The sequence below is a fragment of the Pinus tabuliformis genome, chromosome 4_2 (assembly GCF_031772625.1).
Source record: "Pinus tabuliformis cultivar Carrire ecotype Pingquan chromosome 4_2, CPIR1, whole genome shotgun sequence".
NCBI classification, from domain to species: Eukaryota; Viridiplantae; Streptophyta; class Pinopsida; order Pinales; family Pinaceae; genus Pinus; species Pinus tabuliformis.
Window position 1 is genome coordinate 537,274,228 of NC_142304.1, and position 8,261 is coordinate 537,282,488.

Below are 8,261 nucleotides of genomic sequence, written 5' to 3' on the forward strand. Positions count from 1 at the left end.
GGCGACTCCACTTGGGAACGAATAGTTTGTTTGTCTTGTTACTGTTGTTTGCTTTATAAACCACAGACGAAGCCTGAAGTTAAGCTAGCTAACCTTCGAACTACTTTTTCTATGCAACTGCAAAGTAGATCAATGTTGCTTCAGTCAATCTCTGGGTTGGTTTATGAACTGAACATCTAGCTTGCAAACATCCTAAGTGCCCTGGTGGTAGCTCAAATAACCTCATTAGATCATCCCCTATACTTTGTGTTTACTGACAATCATTAGCTCAGCCTAAATCCCTAAACTTAGCCTCAAACTGTGAGTAAAAACCAAGCTCAGTCTCATCCTTGGACCATTGCACTGTCTCTACTTGGAAATTTGGATGCATCGCACCTCCCGTGTGTTGCAGGTGAGATGCATCCCTCTTTCCCTGTGTTACAGGTGCAATGATTGACTAAGACTATTTATGCCTCCAGATTTTGGTTTTTTCTTCATTATCTTCAGCATTATTCAGTAGTTTTGCTATCTATGATCAGTATATCTCTATTGAAACCATCTTCCTTTGCATTATTCAGCCTCCATCAGAAGGAATTGTGAATGTTTTTTATGTATTTTTCATCATTTATAGTTCTCCTTTGCAAATAGTAGCTTAATCGAACTGTTGTCCTTTGATTTGAAAGTGTTGCAAGTGTCGTTTTCAGTCAAGAAAAAGAGTGTCGCAAAGCATTCCTCTTTTAGATAGTTGATTACACTTTTTCCATTGTATTTGATTTGAATTAATAGTATTTCAAGTGTCGAAAGCAATTTTAAATTCGAAATCGCAAAGTGTCGTCTTGGCCTTACTTTCGTTTTTTGAAAAGAAAATTGTTAGTATTGTCGCTTTGAAAGAAGATAGTTCAGATCTATACTTAGTTTTCTTTTTGTCATTCTCACATTAAGGAAACTGAAAAACAATACATGCATGTGCATTTGCATTAAGACTGCATGCTGAAGTTGATTTAGGAAAAGTGCATCTAGTGTGTGCTCTCTGCTCTATGTTGAAAGAATTTCATCTCTCTTTCCTTAGTAGCTAAGATTTTCATTGCAAAAAGAAAGTAAACGACTGTTTATCATCTTAGATTTCATATTTAGGAATTGTATATCTACATCACGCAGTGAACCTTAAAGGCAAACTTCTGAAGAAAGATAAACTATAAAATAAACCTTAATGAATATAAAAACACTTTGGAACCTAACGCACAACATCTAGAAGTCTAGGCTAGAGACGTATTCCAGTGTCGTAAATCTTGGTAACTATCGCTTTCATCGTAGGTTGGGTGATTCCTCCTCTTTGAGACAAAAAGTGACAGCACGGACTTGTGCTCCCACATACCATCGAGTATATATTGGGAGACCACAATAGGCTACATCCTTTATCCTTAGGAAGCCATGTCTGCCACCCTATTGATCGCAATGCATTGAACACAGCATTCGGGAAGATTGACTGTCATACCATAAAAAGCATTTTGTAGTTTTGCAATTGGTTTGGTAATCCCTCTATCTAGATTTCCAGAGAAGTCACTTTCGTTCCTTTTCAGACACCTTAAAAGAAAAGGTCCATCTGAGCACTTTTCACTTCAGGCTCATTAAAAATCGAAGGCGACTAGAGTCATCTTTAGCTTTTTCTCGACTCTTAAAAATTGAAAAAGCAGGTTGTGTCAAAGCATCATAAAATTTATTTTAATCAGAATAATGTCACTATTCCCTCGTTGGGCTTAGGTTGAGAAAATGGAGTCTACCAATCAAGGATTTCCCCTTGGGGGAAATCCTAGTCCCTTCTCCTCTTGGGGGGATGTTGGTGCTCCACACATGGCCACATTGTCCCTTCTAGGACTCACAATTGGCCTGCCGGTATGGCTTTTTTCGACCTCTATCATTCAAAACACCACAATTCCTGAGCAATCAAAACAACAACCAGATGACACTAGAGTTACCCCCCAACCTTCTAATTTGTTTGTTTCTCCCTCTCCTTCTTCCTCTTTGCTTGTTGAAACCAGTAAAACTAAAAACCAAGTAACTGAGAAGAAGAAGAAAGAGAAGGAGAATAAGAAGAAGAAGAAGCCAATAGTGAAAGGGGGCAACCATGCATCGTCTAGTGAAAATCCACACACTACACCATCCAAACCTAAATCTCCATGTGTCATTTGCAAGGGAGACCACTATCATCGAGATTGTCCTTTCATTCCATAGATCTTCAAGGACTGGTCTCCCCACTTGCACAATCCGATGTCTTCAACCTCTGACAATCATGTTGAGAGAACACCATCAACTAGTGAAAACGAAGCCAATGGAAAGAAAGGAAGATATAAATTTCCTTGTAGACTATATGAAGGCGATCATGTCCTCCACCGTTGTCCTTTCCTAGATGAGGCTAAAAGAGTCTTGGATAACCATCCTGCTTCACCGCAGTGACTTCCTCCTGGATACAAGAAACACTTGTCGAGTCCATCACTAGTTGAAAATCCAACTGACACACCATTGTTGTCAGTTGAAGCACCTATCATTGAAGATAGACCCTCTGAGTCCACACCGGACCAAAGTCAACAGGTCGAGATGGCAGTCGACCCAATCTTGTCTTCAAAAGGTCTACCTTCAGATGATACTGTCACCAAAGAGAATGAGAATGACACAGTTCAAATTCTTTTCATTAACACAGACTCCTATGAACATGGGGGCAATCTACCCATTCCTTTACTGCGGGAAGGAAGTTCGTCAGAGATTTACCTGGCCGTTTATTCAGTCCCACCTCCAAGCAATCTAGTCATTTCCTTCGATTGGAATCTACTAGGCAGACCTCGCCTACCATCTAATGTACCATTCTGAATCATAGTACAAGATTACAAAATGATCATGGTTGGTACTATCATAGATGAAGGGGCTTCTATGAGAATCCTTTCCTCAACTGCTTTGAAATCACTTGGTTCGCCATCGCTTCTACCTGAGATTCGAAATCTGACAGGCTTCAACAAAGGAACCAGTCGACCGTTAGGGATCCTTCCAAATTTTCCTATAACTTTGAGAAGGAAAATCGTTCATCTAAACGTGATGGTAGTCCAAGGGCCCGTAGATTACAATCTACTCATTGGCCGTGACTACATTTATAGCATGGGAGATATTGCTTCCTCACTCTTTTGAGTGATGTGTTTTCCGCATGAAGGCATAATGGTCAAACTCGTAGACTAGCTTTCATTCCCTAGTTCAGACACAGCTACTAGTCAAATGCCATCCCTAACTGGTCTTTTTGCACAAGGAATGTCTCTTTAATCTCTAGTCCATCCACCTGATGATCACGAGTGATTCAATGATTGTGACTGAAACCCAAGAGGCATGCGCACTGGTCTGCTTTGGCAGGAAAACCCCATATATAAGGTAGGTTTCCGCTTAGGAATATGGCTAGTCTGATACCCCTGTCCGTTTAGGAAAATGGATTTGGACTGGAAAAGGATTCCCCCGTCAAAGGTTATGCGATTGGCACTGACAACAGTCACCTTTTTCCATTTCGATGGACATCGCCAAGGAAGTGTTTTGTCTACGACGTGGATGGAACAATCTTGTTAATGCAAGAACTTCCATATGGTGACCTAGAAACTATACATTATACCTGTTAGATGATCCAAAAATAATTTATTATCATAGGTTATAAAATTGAAATAAAATAATTATTAATTTAAGAAATTAAATTAATAATTATTATTCTAGAATGATTAATTATTTAATGGAGACAATTAGAAATTAGTATATTGTTGTAACAAGATATGACTCTCCAAATGTGTCGTATCTTAGGCTCTATTTTAGGATATTAGATAGCTAGTTGGTTTGAATAGCATTTAATGTAAATGGACACTTGTTATTTAATAAGTGATCCATAATTAGAGGTAGTTAGGACATGGAGCTTATAAATAGCTCATTGCAAGAGTGTTTGGTTTTTCGGGTGTAAACTCTTGCAAAATCAATTATGTAATTATTTTTTCTGATTAATAAAATTACGTGTCTGAGGACACTTCTGCCATTATTGTGGTATCAGAGCTCCAGTAATGATGCAATGGATGTGAGGAGGATATTCCAGCTCAACAAAGTCTTGGAAAACTCCATTAAACTGATCAGCAAATGATTGGTATGCAAATTGTCTTTTTCTTATTCAAAAGAAAAGAATTTATTCTATTTTATTGATTTTAGTTTTTTAAATCTGAAAATCAATTGTTGTATTATTATCAAAAATTGTTGTGCAATATCCCAATTTCGCATCAGAATCTCTGCTGCTAGCTTACCCCACAAGGTACTCAAACTCCTTTCACTGTTTGTACAAAAGTGCGATATTGGTATAAAAAGTCTGCTTCCCCTGAGTAGTTTCCGCATTTAAACTGAAACTTAGCATATTGGTATAGCGCATCTATCTGGTTAGGTCCAATCTGGTACCGATCACTCAACATCTGGAAATTATATTGCTTATCAGAATGAAGCTCCTGAACAAGTGATAGATTATGTAGAAAACTAATCATTGGTGCAGCGATTTCTTCCAATGACTTTACTCTTGCAACTACTGCAAGGCAACTGTTTGTCATTTCTTGTGGAACGTCTTCGGTGCAGTAAAGGCTCTTGTGGATGTCCATGGCGTAGTCGACCATATTGGTCTTGCTGAGAAGGTTGATCCTCGACTTGAGAATTTGTTCATCTGGATAGATTTGTTTCTCCTGCAGAAACTCCAGAAGAGGGAAAACTAAATGGCGGTCCAGATGGGGAGCAATTTTCGATGTTAGATCGTTCTCCACCATTGCTGCAGTTGCTTCCTGACACAAGGGTTTCAGATGATTTCGAATTTAGACAGCAAAGAGAAACTTGAGATATTCAAGGCCAGTCTCCTCATTCTTCAGTTGCTCAGCAAGCAAGTGATTGGATAGCTTCTGCTAAAAAAAAACAGGTCCACCTGTGTTGGAGTGGCGGCCTGCGTGTGGTACAACAAATCAATGCCTTCCTTTCTAAATTGATTCTGCATTTGGATCGTATTTTTCCAATTGCACAACAATATCCCTTCCATCAACGTTTCTCCCATCAAGCCTCTCGATCGCCTTCTCTGCCTTGTCAATGTATTTGTAGCGGACAAAAGAAAATTCTCTAGAATGACCAGTCCTCCTATCATCTGCAGTTGTACAAAAAGTGATGTTCAGAACCAACAAAGAATAACTATCTTTGATGTCTGGAGGACCCGATCTACCGAAATGAGACATATTCTCAGGAGTTTATAGAAACAAGAATGAAGGGTTTGAGGTCTTAAACCCTCTCCTAACTCACTGCCGGAAAAATACGAAAACAAAAAGGTTAACCTTCAAGAGGTTAAGTCCAACATATTGGGCGGAAGCAATTCATACAACTGTCTACTTAAGAAACAGATCTCCAACTGCTTCTTTAGACGGAATCACACCTTATGAAGCTTGGTTTGGTTTCAAACCTCGAGTTAAACATCTTAGAGTTTTTGGGTCAGTGTGTTATGCCTTAGTTCCGAAAGAAAAACGAACTAAGCTTGACTCAAGAAGTTTAAAATGCACAATGATTGGCTATTCTGATGAGAAGAAAGGGTATCGTCTTTTGACCAATGGAAAATTCATTGTGAGCAGGGATGTCATTTTTGATGAAACAGAGAGTAAGAGTGCTGAAGAAATTGAAAATCTTCTTCACAAGTTAGAAACCAAAGGAAGTAAAAGAAATGGAAAAATGCAAAGTCAACCAACTTCACCAAATTGGTATGAACTTGATTTTCCTTCCTCTGAAGATGAGTCATCCAGTCCATCTACATCAACAACATCATCTGGGTCTTCTAGCAGTTCATCCGCATCTCCAAGCAGCAGCAGTTCTTCTGACAGTGATTCTCCACATTCTTCACCTGAACGACGAACATCAGTTTATATTAATCCTCTTTACAATGATGGGGACTTTACAGAAGCGCAAACAAGTGAGCACCAACTTCTGAAATGGGCAGTTCAACTTTTGAAAGATGTAAAGCCTGATGAACAGAATAAAACTGGCACCAGAAGGACACATAGAAGTGAAGGAAATTTTGCCTTGATAGCAAATGATTTTACTAAACCTTCCACATACAAAGATGCAGTAAAACATAAAGAATGGCAACAGGCTATGGTTGAAGAATATCAAGCAGTAATTGATAACAACACTTGGAAACTTGTTGATTGTCCAGCAAACGTTAAACCCATAGGCTGTAAATGGGTTTACAGAATTAAGTATAATCAGAAGGGTGAACTTGAAAAGTATAAAGCACGACTTGTCGCAAAGGGTTTTGCGCAGCAGGAAGGCATTGATTATGAAGAAACTTTTGCTCCAACAGCTAAATGGAACACCATCCGATTAACACTTGCATTGGCAGCTCAAAAAGGATGGAAAGTTCATCAAATGGATGTGAAAAGTGCTTTTCTCAACGGGGATTTACAGGAGGAAGTGTATATGACCCAACCACCAGGTTTTGAAGTTGAAGGACAAGAACATAAAGTCTGCAACTTGATCAAGGCTTTATATGGATTAAAACAAGCTCCCCGAGCTTGGTATGCAAAGATGGATGAATACCTTAAGAAAGTTGGTTTTCAACGAAGTGAATCTGATGATACTTTGTATGTGCGACAACAGGGAAAATATCTGGTAATTCTTGTTATGTATGTAGATGATTTGATCATCACTGGCAATCATGATGATCATATTACACAGGTGAAAAAGGAGTTACATGCAGGTTTTAAGATGACAGATTTGGGATTACTTCACTACTATCTTGGAGTTGAAGTCTTCCAACGTCCACATCATATTTTCATTTCTCAGAGTAAGTATGCCGCAGAGGTTCTTCAACGATTTGGCATGCAAGATTGCAAGCCCGTTCTCACCCCCATGGAGCAAAACTTGAAACTTTCAAAATTTGAAGGGGGGGAAAAGGTGGACAGTACAACTTACAGACAGTTGATTGGCAGCTTGATTTATTTGACAAATACTCGTCCTGATCTATCTTATGCAGTCAGTATTCTTTCACGTTTTATGCAGGAACCACGAGACAGCCACTGGAATGCAGCCAAAAGAGTTCTTCGATATATCTAAGGAACAAAATATTTTGGTCTTGTTTACACAAAGACTAAAAATTTTGTACTTGGTGGATATTCTGATGCCGACTTTGCTGGGAGTATTGATGATTGAGCATCAACATCAGGTTATTTAATGAATATGGGGTCAGCAGTAGTATCTTGGAGTTGTAAGAAACAAGCTACAGTGGCCACTTCTTCAGCAGAAGCAGAGTACATTTCAGCATGGGAAGCAGCATGTGAAATTGTTTGGTTGCGCAGAATTTTGCAGGACTTGGGCATTTCTCAGGCAGAAGCTACATCATTATTTATTGACAGCCAGTCAGCCATCAAACTTGCCAAGAACCCAGTTTTTCATTCAAAGACAAAGCATGTGAACACCAAGTATCATCATATCAGATCTCTCATTGCCAAAGATGTCCTCAAGCCAGTTTATTGTCCTTCCGAAGATCAGATCTCCGACATTTTCACGAAACCGCTTGGCAGAATAAAATTTACTAAGTTCAGGGATGAACTTGGTATCTGTTGTAATGTATCTTTGGATCATATGGGGGAATGTTAGATGATCCAAAAATAATTTATTATCATAGGTTATAAAATTGAAATAAAATAATTATTAATTTAAGAAATTAAATTAATAATTATTATTCTAGAATGATTAATTATTTAATGGAGACAATTAGAAATTAGTATATTGTTGTAACAAGATATGACTCTCCAAATGTGTCGTATCTTAGGCTCTATTTTAGGAGATTAGTTAGCTAGTTGGTTTGAATAGCATTTAATGTAAATGGACACTTGTTATTTAATAAGTGATCCATAATTAGAGGTAGTTAGGACATGGAGCTTATAAATAGCTCATTGCAAGAGTGTTTGGTTGTTCGGGTGTAAACTCTTGCAAAATCAATTATGTAATTATTTTTTCTGATTAATAAAATTACGTGTCTGAGGACACTTCTGCCATTAATTCCTGGGGGCATGTAAACCTTTTTGCATGCAAGTGAAAAGCGACCATTTATTTTCTTAGTTTGTAGGCTCTTAACCCTTTAAACTTGTAGGTTGGTTGTTCCTAGCTTGCATAACAAAAGGCTCCGAAGCAAAGTTTCGAATGGTGCAAGCTCCCTAAAAAATGAACCTATCGATGAGACATCCTTATTATATGACTGGCAC

General features: G+C 38.4%; 2 pseudogenes; both read right to left on the reverse strand.

The window, feature by feature from the left end:
- Positions 1-4,301: 4,301 nt before the first annotated feature.
- On the reverse strand, positions 4,302-4,793 carry LOC149170414 (eukaryotic translation initiation factor 3 subunit E pseudogene; annotated as a pseudogene).
- A 204-nt stretch (positions 4,794-4,997) lies between these two features.
- LOC149170415 (serine/arginine-rich splicing factor SC35 pseudogene) lies at positions 4,998-5,246 on the reverse strand (annotated as a pseudogene).
- Positions 5,247-8,261: the final 3,015 nt, after the last annotated feature.